Raw genomic sequence first — 18,488 nt, forward strand, 5'->3', positions numbered from 1 at the left:
CGTACAGTTGGGATATTTTCTTAAATTTCTTAATGTCGATATAAACAAGAATATATTGTAACTGTTAAGATTCGATCCATGCACTCATTGTTGACTAATTGGGGTAGTCTAATATTTGGGAAATTTCTTGAAGCCTTTTGTCTAATTGGGGCACCGTTTTAATTAGCTTAAAGTCCTAACAAGCCGAAATGCTAAAAAACGTTAAATGGAAATTGGGTCATTGATCGAAATAGCCGTTTATTTGAGATGATCTTGAAAGCTATTTAGAAAAAGCTTCACTTCATTGAAATAGAACGCTTAATTAGCCCAAAAAATTACTACCCTGATATACTTATTCAAATAAATAGATATCTACATACTTTACCTGTTAAAAAACGTTCCAGTCCTGAAAAAAATATAGAACTGAAAAACAACACAATCAATGTTATGTCGTTTACTTTGTCCAACGCGTTCTTATCAATCTTCACTATTAAGAAATGTTTTTACGTCAAAGATTCCAATAAATCAGGCAATTCTTTAAAATTTGAAACAATTAAATCCTGAAGAGTCGTTTATTTGAATCAATGTTTTAATCCTGATATTTCAATATAAAAAGTTGCATAGAGTTTGAATACAGTTTTCAATCCGTTCACTTCAATGCTATAATATTTTTTAATTATAACTGTTGAATTGAAAGCTTTAGTTATAATTCTCATTGGAATGTAACATGAATAAATAAAAACTGTAATACATCATAGACTTTTTCAGAAATACGTTCTATTGGATTCGTTAAAAAAAACTTTAATTAATAAATTCGTTTAAAAATAACATACATTGTCATGTTTTAAACCAGACCGAAGTTTCACACGATCGATTATTTAATTCAATTATAATTCAAAAGGAATTTTAATCAATCATAATAGTCTTCGGCGACGGGCAACATTGTCGGAAGAAGGTATTCGTCTGGAACTCAAATTTCGTACCAGACCTTCTCAAACTGTCGCCGTCCCACCGGCGGCGAGCCAAAGGGCTTTCGTGGAATCTCATACAACATTCTGGACTTAATCGAAGGTGCCGCATACAGTCGATCCCGATCACAAAGGGTCCATCGCTAATCTAGCGTATCTATTAATATTTTTAGTGGAAACCGGTCGCTTTGTGGACATTAAACATTCCACGAACGGACACCGCGAATTCCAGACCACTTGGAATTATTGCCAGCGAAAGTCGCAAATTTCGGTCGACATTGCGACTTTCGCACGACTTTATTCTCGCGACGGTGTGTGCTATTGTTATATTGTATCCAGTTCATTGTGTGGGTGCTTTGTTATATTGTGAATATAACTTCTGGGATAATTTTCCCTTGTTCCCGTTCATATTTCAAAGAGTTTTATCCCTCTCTGTGGAGGTCTTGAGGAGGGGTCCGTGTAGCCAACTTCCGAAACGCCCCGCCGCGAAGTGCCTCTGACACTGTGATTAATCGTTACTAGGCGTTAACACTTTCCGTACCTAAAACCCTCTCTTATAGGCCCCCTCTCCTCTCTGAAAAGCGACATCATCCTCAACACCTATGCAAAGTAGCCAAAAGTCGCAGAAAAAGTTTGGTCCACGTCTGATTGGTATTATCGATTAGGAAAGGTCGCGAAGTTGACTGGGTTAGATCGAATTTGTGGAACTATGTAGAGGTCTTTGCAGCTAAGACACTAGTATTTTACACATAAACAGAATCTCCATTATACAATTCCTTACATTTTCTAAAAAAAATAATAAATTCTCTTAATCATTTCCTAGTATTAACCTTCGCCATCCTGTATTGGTCAAATTGCTTACAATTGGCATTCGCTTTATTATAAACTAATTGTTTTACCCGGCTTCGCTCAGTATTTTTTAATATAAACAGCTTAAAACATGGCGAATCGAATAGTAAATATTCATTTGTTTTTTAATTAAATTTATTTGAATCAAAAAAAAATAATTGAAATTCAACCATTTGGAATCGTCTTCATCGAAACTTTGATTTGTGTTTCGATTACCAACAATTACATATATATGCACATACAAAGTCTCTTTCGAAATTATATATTAGATTAAATTTAATACACATTATTACATTTTATATATTATATAAGCCGTTATATTGGAAAAGGGCGAAAGTTCAATTATCAGTTCCGAAAACACTATTTAAATTTGATTTAATTCAAAAATTGTTAACAATACTTTTAATTTAATTCGATATGTTCAGAATCTCGGAAAGACAGAATAAACTTATTACAGGCCACCAGTATTTTTAAATATTGTAAAATGCAAAACATTTTATTTGATGTTTTGCCAGAAAAGTGGACTTTCAAGCCAATTTCAAATATAAAGACTCATATGTATTATATATTTAAGTTTTTTTAAATCAAACATGCCACTTTGCCTGGTGAAACAGATCTTCGATCAATGTATTTTGCCAGTGATGAAGTATGGATGTGAAACTTGGACATTGAACACCAAGATGATACACAAAGTCCAATGCACTCAAAGAAGTGTGGAACACTATATGCTTGGCATAACGAAGAACGACGGGAAGCGGAATACGTGGGTGAGAAGTATGACAAAGGTAGTGGATAGAATGAAGAGGTTGAAATCGAAGAATGGACGAAAAGTGTATAAAGAAGTGCTAGAATTGTACCCAAGAGAATGCAAAAGGGTAAAAGTAAAACCACAAGGAAGAAGTGTAGACGAAATTGGGTAAATGTGTGGGGTGAGATGGATGAAAGTTGCGCAAAACAGAGACGATTGGAAGCGTATTGGAGAGGTCTTCATGGTGAATGGCTGTAGGTGATAATGATAATGTACACATTTTATAATATCAAATTCAATAGGAAAATCGATTGTAAATGAGGTATGTGAATATTGGGGCTGAGATTTTACATGAGTTGAAAGCGTTGAAATGTCTACAAGAGGTGGTAGTACTTACTATCTTTAGACAGTTTGAGAATATGCGGTGGTAGTAATAGCAAATTAATTAACGAGGATACTTTTCAAAAACCAGTTATTTAATCTCATATTTTTAAAATTGAATGTTGTTAGATTTATGCGCTTAGATCCATATCCGATATAGTCATAAATTTAATAAGAGTCAAAGTAGTAAGTGTTACTTCGTTTATTATTTAGTATGCAACTGATTTATTGCACAATTAGTGGCAAAAAATTATCTATAATATAATACAACGAGAATAGCTTTTTTTTCGAGCTTCAAATAATTGAAGATTTATCGTCGTATTTATAATGAGACGTTGGATCGGCGCTATTGTACGATGAATAAAATCAAATTTTTAACTTTCGAATATCCTGAAATGTAATTAATTTTATAAATTATACGTAATTAATAACTTGTACATAAATCCTGTTAAATACAAGGAAATCCCGAGCTTTAAATTATTATACTTATGGTTTATATATACTTATAAGTTTGGTCTTCAATATTTCATTACTTTAAAACTTTTACACTCACTATTTTCGTACATATGTAAATTATATACATGAGTTAGAATGTAGTTTTAAAAATTGCTCTAAAAATAGTAAAAAGTTTTTTTTTTTGTATTTAATACCTATGTTGCATTCACATGCACAGTTTATCGATGTTGTATACTTTTTTATTAAAATAAATATCAATCTTTATTAAAAAAACATAAAAAACAATCATCATCAATTATCCTTTCTAATTTACAGAAACTTGAAATTCGTTAGTATGCACTAAACTTCAAATTTCAAAATAAAAACAGAGGCTAAGCAACAAAATTAATTCGGTTAGATATCTATTGAATCTGATCAAAATAGATATGTTTTCGATAAATCAATGTTGTTGAATTCGTTTTCAACTGATTAGATAAAATGATTATTAAGCTGATGACATTTCATTTTTACTGATCGGTTAATCCGTTGATGGATCGAAATGGTTCCATCGTGACAGTTCATTCTCTTGATTAGAAGACCGCCCACGTCCCTGAGTGGGACTGATTCTATTAATTCGCACACTAATAATATTAGTGCGAAATTGAACAGTTCTACGACCTTTCAAATCCAAATTATGTGAGTCATCACGAAAGGGTCGTTCGGTTCGATTTTAAATCAATTTTAAATGATGCAACAACATTTTACAACCGTTATTCAGCTTCAAAAGCTTCAAAAGTACATATATTTCTAACTGTATTAAAAATCACAATTGTGTTCTCCCACACTACTGACCATATATATAATATATACAATGTATTTGGTGAACATTTTTAAACACTGCTATATGATTATTTTTTCGATCAATATGTTTTCCCACGAGGAAAATCATAAAGTGAAACCATAAATAAGAATTGGAGCGAGTTGAAATGCTAGAAGATTAGATGAAAAACGTACTAGAAAGGTTCTCAAATGGTACTCAAACAAGTGTGAAATTACGCAAAAAAATATATAGAATTTAACTTTTAATTAAAGTTATATGTAATATTAGATAGATGAGGGTTTATTCAAACGGAAAGGAATAGAAGCATGTTGGGGAAACATATTGAATTTATAATTGTTACATATGATGATTATAATATTAATCCTTGTACTTTTTTGAGATCATTTTTACAATAGATACATGGTATGATATGTAATTCGAAAACTTACGAAATGAGCCAAACCGAAGGTATCTAAGCATCGTTTTATAACGCCAAAATTGCAACTGGAGGTCGTGCAAAAGTTTGACTATCTCGTTTTGCGGAATGTGACGTCACCCATCATTTCGGTAGCCGGTTGACGGAATGCTGTCTGCTCTGTTCCAAATGCCGACAGGTGGCCGAATAATAATACACATATAAACATATATGTAAGTATGTATACATGTACATTCGTCCGCTTTATCTCTCTTATACAACAACAGCACATCTTAATGTAATCAAACGCGAACGTAAATTAGGAAGCTGCTGAAAACGAGTTTGGCTTTAGTTAGACAAACACCGAAAATCGGCAATTTAAATAAATAAATAAAATGGTACCCTTCAGGAGTAACGAATTCGAGCAGACTCCCCGGGGACAGCTGGTAGCGATACGCAGGTGGCGACGATAACAAGTTTCTATACAGCAAATGTATTCCAGGAGCCATTTTCATACGCACGGGGGTTTTCCTCTGAGCAATTAATCTGACGTCGCTCTTAACCCTTAAACGGCAAAAAGTGCCGAGACTTTTGCTAATAAATTAATAATGAGCCCGGTAGGAGAGGAGTCGGCCATCGCGACATTCCGCGGTTTCGATTCCCGCTGAGCCGCGTCGGCATTTCGTATGAAATTAAATCAGGGAGACTCTCCTCCTCCTTTGCTCCTCATATTTTTTTTGCAGGACCCCGCGGGGGTGTGGGGGGGCGGTTTTCGAGAGGTTTTTCGGTCCTTTTTGTCATTTCGGTGTGTCCTTTGTCCGTTTGCCGCTTTTGATGCGCCGCTGGCATTCATTCCGATGGCCGATCCTCGTTTTTGACGAGATGACGGATTATTGGACTAGTTGGCGCGAGATGGACCGATTGAATCGGTCGATCGTTCGCCGATATGAGATTCGAATCGGTCGTTTACATATATTTCGCTTCGAATTCGGACGTAGTACAATTCCGTTTGAATATTGACTCGTATGTATTTTTTCAGATTTTTTTTTCATTCACGTGTATATTTATATGTGTATATTTACATACAAACATAAATGCGTTCAGAGTTCGTGTTCAACATACATACATACATGCATACTATTGGTAAATCATAGGATTGCCAAATTGGTCGTGTCGTGAGACGGCTTAATTAATTAGTTGGCTGGTGTGAAAAAAAATCCAAATTAAGAACGTTAATTATCAAGTTTTGCACTTGTATAACCTGAGAAAAAAAATCATTCGAATTGTGTCAATTTAAGTACGTATATACATATATCGAAAGTAAATAATAATATTTAAAATCGATATTTGAACTGGTGATGTATGTGTCTTAGCCGTTCGTTGAAGTCTCTTTTATTATTATTTTTTAATTACTTCATTTCTCATTTAACTAATTTATTATATATTTTTTTAATTATATATGTTACTAGATTTTGAACGTTTTTCAAACTTATGTGAATAATGATTGTAGTAAAAAAACAACTATAAATAAATATTATTTATATAAATTGAAAAATAGCAGTTCACCAATATTTTAATGACTTTCTATAAAAGCTATTTGATATTGCATAAACTTCTAATCTAATTTGAGATCTTTTCATAAAGTATAAAAAATAATCGATTAACAACATTGCACTACTGAAAACTTAGATTTATCAAACTTTTTTGATGTGGAATCATGAATCAGTAATTTAATCAAGCCGCATATATGCATATCGTTAGCTTATTGCCTTTTATTATTATTTCACTTATTCATTTTTTTATAGTATCTACATACCTATTATTTATTACGTATAGATATATACATATGTTACCAACAATATGTAATACAACTTTATTTTTAATATGTTATATTATTTTAATTAAATAGTAATTGCGAATTATCATATTTAAATGAAATATTAAATCAAAACCTTTTTAATGAAAATAGTATCCCAAGGTAAATCTCATTTTTTCATTTACCTCAATTTTGCAGAGTACATGAAATTTAATACGATTGAAATGAGTTTTATATGTAATTGAAAGAATTTATACACATTTCCAGTGACTTATCTAATAAAAAAAGAGGTGGAAATCAAACCGTCTCAAATCGAACTTCCAAAATTGTAAATTACATCATCGAACAAGCCTCCAGTATCTGTGCAACACCAGTTTTTTTCAGTGAAAGTGTTTTTATTTGCATATTATTCGCACTATAAATAATCACCACCGAGACATGACTAATTACTTACTCGCATATGTACTCGAATTTATCGATTTATTACATAACGAAAACATCTCAATTTATTTTAAATATAAAAAGCCAACAAACATCTTAGTCAATTAATGGAGACAAAACTGATTGTACGTACAAATAAATTAATACAATACAATTACGTCGCAAAAATAAATTACTACAAAATGTTCCTCGCCTCGAGTATTATAATGTAAAATATCAAAATTTAACGATAACATACATTTTCAAGGGTATTAGAGTTGTAATTCCGAGACAGGGTAAAACCGCAAGCGTCTTTGGACCCCTTCGAGGAAAATCTTACACTCGTTTCCATTTTAATGCGAATTTTAAAGCCCCGTCATCTTTTGACTGCTAATTCCAAAAAGGAAACGTGTACGCTTACAATTAATTAACCAGTTGTTATTTTTCGGGTTGCGATAATATTTTATCGAAATAATCAGTGTTGTCATCGAATTAATTTCGTCGTATATTATGTAAGCGCCTGTCATCGGAAAGGGGATGATTACGGGGATGAAAGTGCAGGGTGTGAGGGAGTCTCCCCTCACTCACCCAGTTCTTAAGGTCTTAAAGTAACCTCTACTATGTTGAAATTCCACCACAATATACCCCGAGTCTCGGTATTTGAAGATGTCTTAAGTTAACCACCCTTTTAGCTGTTCAGGGCTTGTAAACCGTAACGTTTCATTTAATTCTACATCTGAGTAAAGTAAAAGATTATAGAATCGGAGTGAGTCGGTTGTAACTGAATTACATATACATATGTACATATGTATGTGTATTAAGATACACTTTAATTTAAATACGCATCTGTTATTTTATATTCTAGAAAAGCCGGCATTACTGCGGCAATTGAAAATTGGAAAAACAACCCTTCAAAGACCCTTGCAAAAGTGGTCTACGATATCATTTAGGGTACTATGATATAATTAGTATACCAAATTTGATGGTCCTAAGCTGTAAACTATCACATATACATAGATTAGTTAATATTTGTCTTAATAGTTTAAATTAATACTTAAGTAAGTGAACTGTTTGATGCAGATACATAATACGCTTTATTTTTGACAGCGAGTCGTTAATTATAATTAGCGTTAAAGTATAGGGGTTTTAATCAAAGTATTAAATTTTATATATTTATGTATTGAAGGGCAATTAAAATATTTTCGGATTGATCTTGACTTACATAATATATTCGATGAATTTGCATATACAGCGCTTAATAAAGCGCTTAGATACGTTGTTTATTGACTGATGTTTCAATAGTGATAAAAATTTGATTTAAATGTCTTATGTAAAAAAATATCAACAAGGGAAAGTAAAAAAATCTTAGTGTATTTAATAAATATGGATATAATAATACAGGTTCAATAGATTTGGAAAACATTTATTATTTTTTTTTTTTAATTCCGCTTGATTAAAAAAAATTGAATCTTCTTATTATATGTATTTGATGAGGATTTTTATGAAATTTTGATTATTTTTTTCAGAAAGCGATGATTTTTTTAATGAAATGATCAATATTTCATGTAAATAGTTAATACAATATGATCACTATAATTTTTTTTAATATTTTATATCATTAATGATATTATGTATTACATAAATTACTGTAATATATTATACATACACAAATGCGTACCAAGGCATTGGCAACAGGACATTTGCCAAGGGCACAACAATCTAAAGGGCGCCCGAATAAAAATAAATATTGGAAAATAAAGATTGAATGTACTGAGCAATTGGAATTTACAAATATAATATTATCCAAGTATTATAAGAGTTAATCGCACTTCTGATTTTTGTCAATAGAGCATAAATTAGTGAGTGATTAAAAATTTGACGATATCATTTATGAGTTTGCTAATTTAAAAGCAAGAAAAGTAAAACTATACATGCATTTTTTATTTAAGTATGAATAAGTAGTTAAATTTGTAGCACGAATAAATGTAACGTTTTATATTTTTATTGTTTTAAAAAATACTTAATAACGTAATTTTAATACAATAAATAATTTTCATAACAAAATTATTTCTTTAATTACGTTTTTGCCATTTAGCTATCAAAAAAAATATATAAATGGGCGCTTATTTGATATCATTAGTACATACATACTGAGCGTTTGAAGATTGAAAAAAATCATGTTGGAAAAACAAGACAAGATGAAACAACTTAAATATTTTATTTACTTTCTTTTATGCTATACTTTATTATTATTATTATTATTATTCCTATACAATTTTATTTTTCATTGACATTGACCACATTTTATCCCTCAACTCAATTCCCACACCAGCAGTTGTACATTTCTGGCTTGACTCTCCCCTTTCCACCGTCAACATCTCTTGAGAAGTGTATTAAGCCACCCACCCACCCCCTATCTTCTCCTTCTTCCGCAACTGACATCCACCAGACAATGTGGTGACACATTCCATGGTATTAATTACTGCTAAGTTTACCCTGTGCGGGTAAATTCGACCCCACACACATAAACCCCCATACTGTGCCCGTTCGCGGGGTCTTCTGTCCGCAATGACGCGACCGCAAAACGTCGCAAAACTTTCCTAATATGCATCATAATATGGTGTAATGTATTTGAGAAGCTCTGAGCGGGTTAAATTGATTTTATCCGAGACAATATTGGATAGGTGGACGAAGAGGATGTATTGTTAGTCGCGTTTCGTAGCTTTGAGTTTCCACCTACGATCGCAGTTGTTTACTGCTGTTGCATACGAAATTTTATTCAATGGTTGTCAAATTGTGGTCTGAGGATATGGTTTTATTATATTTATATCAGTATGTTAAATATTTTACTTAACGGCTTAAAGTTATGAAGAGGTATTTCAATGGTTGAAATGGGTAAATGCCATTTAATAACCTGTCATATTATTATACATATGTATATTAAGTTTGATTCAATTATTTACAAACATCATTTTTCAACTTAAAATGTATATTCTATAATATAAATAAAATAAGTCTCCCTTTTTAAGTGATCTTTTATATTTGAGTCTCGATTTTTGGGTATTCAATTTCGATTTATCATTCACTGTAATACATACATATACAAAATGAATTTATAAAGTTACCACATTTATACACACATATATTTGATTACTTTTTTTATAAATGAACGTATGTTAATAAACAGGCCAATCTTATCTTTTTGGTCATATAAATGCTAAAAGTCGTTGAAATTAGAATGAGTATCATTTCTATGTATGTCGATAAGTATGTAAGTCAAACGTTTGATCTATAATTTTTGTGTTATTATTTGATAAAAAAAATGTATAAAATTCTATTTATAGTTAATTTTAATTTTAGATAATAGTTCGTTGTATAATTAGTGTAATATAATACCATCAAGTATATATTTGACTCTTTAAAACTGGAAAAAATAGAAAGTAATTTAATTACTATGACTTATTTGAACATTGCATTCATAAATACATTGTACATTTAGAAATATTAACTTTTAAATGGCCAGGCTTTATTAAATGAAGACGAAAGCCGTGTTTAATGGATTTTCGGAAATACGTACGTGCGCACATAAACGCTCCATTGGCTTTTAATATCGTTTGTTTGAGACCTTTTGAGAAAACAATGACAACGTTCAAGGCGAGGATATAACGAAGTTCTGGCGCGTAGTGAAGTGCAAATATGGAGTTTCTCGGAATTGTGATGAATTTAGTAAAATAATGAAGTCGTATATTCATGAAGTCGTATAGGATTGGAATAGGATAACGATATGAATTAGTCAAAAACTATTTTATTCAAATTCTAGGGCCTTTTCGGGGTTCCTGTCCAATCAAGGACCCTAAAGAGATCGCCTCCCCTGCCTCCCCATCTACCACTTTTTGATAAAAGTTGGAATTATCGACAGGGCGGACCCTCTAGTCTCGGAAGCGAAGCTCGGTCGACCCGCTCCTTCCTGTCATTGGTTACTCTTTGCGACTACTCCAAAATACTCCGAAATATATACTGCCTGGTTCGTATATAATTTCGGACGGTTGGGCAGCGTACGAATATTCCGAATTCCGGTAAATGTGGTTATAATTTCATGGATCCAAATAATAGTGAAATACATACGCAAAATGTGGAAAATATGTGGATGCGTGTGAAAAGAAAGATGAGGTGTCAATTTGGCACAACGCGTGCCCGTTTTGATTCATATTTAGATGAATTTGTATTGAACCACAAACGCATTCGTTTGTGTATATTCCATTCGCAATATGAGGAATATTTCCGTACGCTGCCCAACCGTCCGAAATTATATAAGAACCAGGCAGTATATGTCGGAGTATTTCATCGGGTAAAAGTCGAGTTAATTCAGGGCACGGGAATACTTAGAGTAGTCGCAAAGAGCAATCAATGACAGGAAGGAGCGAGTCGACCGAGCCTCGTTTCCGATCCTAGAGGGTCCACCCTGTCGAGAATTCTGACTTTTACCCGCTCTTTAACCCCCTACCAAACGGATAGAATACGGGATGCACAGTTTGAGAAGTGACGGTAGAAATGCGCCCACGCAGGTGCTGGGTTTTGTCCAGTGGCGGCGCAAGCCCCGCCTACAACCACGCCACATCCAAACAACTAATAAATTGCAACGTCATTAAAACTGCATTGCGCGCAAAAACAAACCGAAACTTCTGCGCGAAGACTACAATTCAATTCAGATTTAAAACGCCCGGATATTAATCGATTCGTGTACGTGTCGGGGGGAGTTCGAGTTCTCACCGACTTTTTTCCCGATCGATTCGTTCACGGACGTGCATAAAAAACCGAGGATTAAAACAAAATGTTTAGAAGCACGTGAAATAACAAAGCGTTGTTTCTTGTAATGAGGCGGACTGCCGCGCGGCCAAAACTAATCAGACATGACGAATGGGCTTATTATCGGCGGCCGCTCGCTACGAAAACGAATCGATTAAAAAACAGAACGACTGGATGTGCTGCCGTGGAAATAATTAAAGCCGCGGTCTGAAAGTGGGTTGTGGGAGGTGGGGGAGGAGGAGGAGGAGGAGGAGGAGGCGGGACTGTGGACCGGAAGTGCGCGCGCGCCACCGTTTAACGTTCGCCGGAAAAGCGATGTATTTATGTATGTGCGTTTAAATGACATGTCTGCTTGTTGATTAATCTGATAGTAATTAATTATAATTAATAAATGCGTAATTACATTGATATTGGACATACCTTGTATGTATGTAGGTGTTTCGTAATCTTCAATCATTTTTAAATTTAATTTTGAATGTGTAATTCTCGAGATTGAATTTATATTAAATCAAACTTTTTTTGTGCACTTAAAAAAATTTTAATTAATGTATCTAGAATTTTTTCTATGCATACATAAATGACAGCAATATTAAACAATTTAATTATAAGTCTAAAGCCCGGACCCAGAAGGTGCCGCGTATTGTTCAAATGTTGAAAATGCATTGTTAAAGGTTTGCCGAACCTTTTTTACAAAGGATTTACAACAATGAAACAATGAGCGGCACCTTGGCTATCCTACCTCTAATTATAACTTGTATTCTTTGGGAAAAATTTTTAACTAATATTTTTCCTTTGCTGCTTTTAAAAGCAAAAATATATGATAATTCGAACATATATCTTTAATAAATACATACATTTGTAAATTCACTGTATGATAGAAATGTATTCTTTGGACTACTATTTTGAATACTTTTTGAAAATCTAAATAAACGAAATAATTGAATATTGAAAAATTACTACTTCCGGTTTACGCATTCTAGCCAAACATAACTTTTCAGCTTGATAGTTTCAGTGACAGTTTGACATTTCTAAGAGGAAAAAATTCCACTTCCGGTTTATTAAATTAAATGATTTTTTTTTTATTTTCATCACATTGATACAAATATTATACTTGAATTTTATCGTGAAGAGCACACACATTTAAAGGGTCGAAAAAATAGTCGCAGTTTAATCAAAGAGTAAACTGTCACTTCCGGTTGATGGGTGCTCACAAAATTGGATATATAATAAACGATAATAAACTTAAGCTATTAGATATAAAATTTTAGTATGTATTGACATCCAAATTAATTTATTTATTTATTATTAAATAGCAAATTGCTAATGAATTATTTCACAATTAACAATTTAAAACTAAAACTAACAAAAAATATGAAAAACCTCGATTGTCCAGAGTAAAAGTACCACTTCCGGTTAAGGTAAAAATACTTAAAATATATAAAGGTATAAAAATTAAAATTTCTATTACATGGATAAAAATTCAGTCTGATCAGTGGAGTGGTTTGGTTTGAATCCAAAAACTTAAAAAAAAAGGATACCTATAAGGAGAGATACCAATTCCGGTCAACTTAAAAATTTGAAAAAAAAAATTACATCGTATTGATTAGAATTTCAGAAACCAATACTAAGTTTCAGTTAAATGTGAATAGCGGTGTTCAAAAAATCCCCAAAATACAAAGTCACATATACTAACAGACACACACAGACATTTTTTCTAGATAGTTAAAACGTGATCAATGACTAATTATGAGTTTAAACCAGTCAAAATCTCTGGTTCGAATTTTCGCATGATCACAAAGCTTACATCTGATACAAAGATCACATCTATTGCTATCACGTACGTATCATATGTAGATAAAGTAAAAAATGTAGAAAATTGTCGTATTGTCTTTAAGCGTAATCTAGAGATTACAATTACGAATATGAACCCATTGATTTTCATATGTATGAAAATAAATTTAATAAATGAAAGATCAAATGCAATGAATGATACCATTGTTAAATATTAAATTAGTCTGGCTAAGTGTTTCTCCAACTTTTTTGACATAGTATGACAACTTAGTATGTCAACTTTTACACGAGATCAAACAGTTTAATGTAACATTTACTTTAAGGCATTTAATTTCAGGGCCAAAAATATATTCTTCTGATTTCAATCATACAATTAATCAAATTTTCATTCACCTCAATTTAAACTTATACTATGTATACCCAAAAACAATTAAACTATGTATATCCAAAACACCTATCTTTTAAAATTATGAAAATGTAATCAGGGATAAATACTAATACAAATCAATCAAAATTTATCACGATCTCAAAACCTGCTAATATATTTATCATTGAAAAATCTTAGAATACTTTAATCATGATATTTTTTTTTATTAAAGAACACATTGTTACAGAACACCAAACATATCATATATACATATAGTCTATTTCTAATGCTTTTTATTATTACTAAATTGTGTTCACAATACATCTTATATCTATTTTAATAGCTACTAATCGACTGATCATTTTCTATTTTACAATTTTAATTTAATTTTGTTAGTAATCATTATATTATTATATTATTCTAATGTTAATGTACAGCATAATAGGAAAAATAGCTCAAAAATATATTTAAAATTCGTATAAATGCTCATAATACATCTAATACATAATATCAATTAAAGACTCTCTAAAGTCGACGATCTACATCAGATTTTGCTTAGGTAATCTGTGTTTATACCTGAAGGGTATAGACATTTTGTTGTAAACAACGAGACTCTTCACAAGTGTTTTAGTATGGTTATTAGCGATTCTGTCATAGAATCTACTGGTTAGTTTGTTAGTAATGTCTGTAACTAACGGAATATTCTTTTTGGCTTGCAGTTTTTTCAAGTTAGTACATATGGGTGTGTTATAAATAATTTTTAGGGATTTATTTTGTATTATTTGGAGCTTGGAAAGGTAATCAATGGAACCTGGCATAGAAGGGTATAAACATTTTGTTGTAATCACCGAGACCCTTCATAAGTGTGTTAGTATGGTTATTAGCGATTCTGTCATAGAATCTACTGGTTAGTTTGTTAGTAATGTCTGTAACTAACGGAATATTCTTTATGGCTTGCAGTTTTTTCAAGTTTGTACATATGGGTGTGTTATAAATATTTATATTAAATATTATAGTTATAAATAAGTATTATTTGGAGCTTGGAAAGGTTAGTATTCGAGGCGTTAGTCCATACAGGTGAAGCATAGGTTAATATTACGTCCACGCTTAAATTGTAAATAAAGCATACAAAATGATATCATATCATAGAAAATGAATCAATCTGCGACTCGCCCTGAGATGGAACCTGGCATGGAGACACTTAGACCCGGGCCGCACTGTGCAACTTTGTCGGCCGATTAGTTGCGCCACACGAAAAAATGTATGGAAATGTGTGCGACAAACAAGTTGACGGGTGTAGCATGTCCCATCTACCTGCATGCATTGGTCTGGTCGCCCTCAACTAAGTCGCTCGCAAGTCGCACGGTGCGGTCCGGCCCTTAGCGTCCCGGTCAGGATGAGCACTGTTTTCCCACAAGTGCATCTTCGATACACATTACACGATTCAAATACTACATAGGTGATGTCGTTTTTCAGTGTTCCGATGGGGTAGAAGATGGTGTCGAGCACGCGCACCGTCTCCGGTCTTACGGCCGCCATGATATATACCTATGTATATAATAAAAACATGTCGTGAATGTCCAGTAGCGGTTTTGTCTTTTTTCAGCGCTAAGTACCGCCGCCAGCTCAGACATCAAAAGGGCCGCCACAACACTCGCATTAGGACCATCTTTTTATTCGTGGACCCTCCTATGGTCCATGGGCTTGGTCTTGTTTGTTTTTGGACGCGGCCCGCCGGCGAACCAAAAAACCGCGCGAGCGCATTCCTCCATCCGATTTTGGCACCGCGAATTCTGCCGAATGATTGAATTCCGCAGAATGCCAAAGGGCACCGCTGCGTCCGCGAGCCGACGGTTAATTATCACTTCCATTACTGTCCGCCTAGTGGACTTTATTGCCCTTCTCTAAGCAGCCCCATTTTCCGTCTGTGTCCGGTTGAAAGTATCCGATGCATGTATGTGATGTCCACTGTCAGCCAAAAGTTTCGATGTAATTTTTATTTTTTAATATTAGACTAATTCGAAGGTTTTCAATGTTAAATTAAAGAATCAATCCTTAAGTTCATCCTTCATCCACCGTCCACTTACTATGGAGCATGTTTTGCATTCAAATTACTATGGAGCATGTTTTGGCACCTTTGCAAATTACATGTTGTATTTGTCACAGTGAAATTATATTTCAAGTGAAAATAATCATAAGCAGTTACATTTTCAGGGTTGGTTTTATTCATTTAAGATTAGATTGTTCGGGTTGGTATTATTTAAGGGTTAGGATAGGTTAGGTTAAGTAAAGGTTGGCCCTATTCATTTGACCCTCCCTCACCGAAGTGCGTTATGCAAGTACTCCAATTTTTACGTTTTCGTAATAACTATGTATATGGTTTTCAAAGCTATCACCCTATATTACCTATGTAACCCGTAGTGAATATACATACATATAAATATACCCACAGTAAATGCTTTTACATTAACATCTTTTATATACTAAGAGTTGAGGTCAAAACCCATCTACAGATTAAGCTATCATGAGACAGTTTACCAAATTTTGTAATCTACATTTTGTAATCTATAAATTTTGTAATTTACAGATTACATTTTGTAATCTGTAATGTACAGATGTACATATAAATTTCATGTTCGCAAAGTTTGTATACGTCACAGTGAAATTATATTTCAAGTGAAAATAATCATAAGCAGTTACATTTTCAGGGTTGGTTTTATTAATTTAAGATAAGATTGTTCGGGTTGGTATTATTTAAGGGTTAGGATAGGTTGGGTTAAGTAAGGGTTGGCCCTATTCATTTGACCCTCCCTCACCGAAGTGCCCCAATTTTTACGTTTTTCGTACTAACAATGTAGTTTTCAAAGTTATAATACACCCTATATTTCTTGTATTCCTAGAATGAACTACAAGAAAATGTTTTAATAGATTTTGTATGATTTAGAAAAGGGGTACATCATAAAAAAATACATCTATACATTTCTACGTTCCAAAATATGATTTAAAGGCGGTAGCGATAAGTCATGTTTTTGACTGTTCGCTTGCATATTCTTGTTGATCGATGAATCAATGCGAGTAAGTTATTGCTTTCGTCGCTTTTGGCGCGTGGCTATTAAGTCATGCCGTCGCTTGTTCGCCTTACCTATGTGCGTTTGCGTGTTGATGCTTGTCGTTATTTTTTAATACAAAAATAGTCAAAAACATGCTATAGGACTAAAACTTTTTTATATTGATGTACAAAATGATTAATAAGATATATATTGAACCTATTTGTATTGAGAAAAGCTGTAGTATTGAGTTCAAATGAGTCAAAATCTTTAGATCGAATGTTCGCATGTTCAAAAAAATTTAACTACTGAAAGTACGTATACATATCATATACTGCGTATACATAGCATTTATATTACGTTTTTATCATTTATTTAAGATCCTAAAGATTATGTCTGGTTATATTTAAAAAAATATTTTTGATTGTATAATTAAATACAAATATGTGTGCTTAAACTTTTGGTCGGTAGTGTACATATGTTTTTTTACATATATATATACATATTTATATATGTACATAGGTTGAAAGAAATTTCTTGTCTCTTAATAGCACTTCTGCCGTTCTTCTTTTGAAGATGAAAATACTTCTTTTGATGAAATTTTATTATTTCGTTTTTAACTAGCATACGATAGAAATGTTGTAATTTAGTTAATTCGAAAGTAGGAAAAAATATATATAAGGAAAGTTTTTCGTTTCATATTATCAATTTACAGAAATGAAACATGTCCAATGTCCAATTCTAACTCGAAATTTGAAACCGTTAAAAAAATCGAATAGATACTTCGAATAATTCAAAAATTGACCCACGAGTCTTCAGTTTTTAGTACAACCTGTTAATTTATCTTTTCTTGGATTATATTCATTAGTTTCAAATGTCTTCTTATGCCAAATACACAAAGGACATGTAAGGACAAATTTAAAAGACGGCTTCCAAACGACTCAATTTGTACCTGCTAAAAAATTGTTTGATTATAAATACAAACATTAAATTCATATATATTCCGTTACACAACTATAATATAAAAAGAAGAAAATATTTACCCAACGAGGGGGTAAAAAAGTAAGGTATTCATTGACACCTACAAAAACATACAACAAGTTTTTTTCATATAAACTTATATAAATTTGAATGAAACGCATTCAAGTCTTCATAAAAAAAGCTGAATCGCATTATAGTATAGCTTCCGTGTGAAAAGAGCTTTAATTTCATGCGTATACTGTATTAACCCATTAGCTACCGTAACGCCTGATGACAAAATCGGTCTTGTAATGACGATAAAATTGCCTTTTACTGGTCGAACGGCGTAATTGACTCATCACATTTCAATTCACAAAAAGTCGGAACCAAAAAACTACGAGAAAAAAGCACTCTCGATACTTTTTAACAGAGCGCGTGAAATTCAAATTTTCCAAAAAGGAACACATACACATATTCTCGAATGCCAGCTACTGTTGTTGTTGTTATGTAAAATGAAAAAAAAATCAGTCATCAGCCGCGGGCCAAATTCATAATGAAATCACAAATTATATGCTCTCTTGTCTCCTTCGAGCCTACGAGACTCGATTTGTCAGTTCGCGCGAATTTGAGCCTAACAGTGTATGTATTTAGTGGTCGTTGTTACAAGCCTGAGGCTGGATGACTTG

The 18,488-nt window shown here is 32.6% G+C and overlaps 1 protein-coding gene across 1 annotated transcript in view; it reads left to right on the forward strand.

The window, feature by feature from the left end:
- LOC143918768 (zinc finger protein rotund-like) overlaps positions 1–18,488 on the forward strand; it is a 306,511-nt gene that overhangs the window by 111,598 nt on the left and 176,425 nt on the right. The gene's annotated exons all lie outside the window — the stretch shown is intronic.

The sequence above is a fragment of the Arctopsyche grandis genome, chromosome 11, assembly GCF_051622035.1.
Source record: "Arctopsyche grandis isolate Sample6627 chromosome 11, ASM5162203v2, whole genome shotgun sequence".
Lineage (NCBI taxonomy): Eukaryota > Metazoa > Arthropoda > Insecta > Trichoptera > Hydropsychidae > Arctopsyche > Arctopsyche grandis.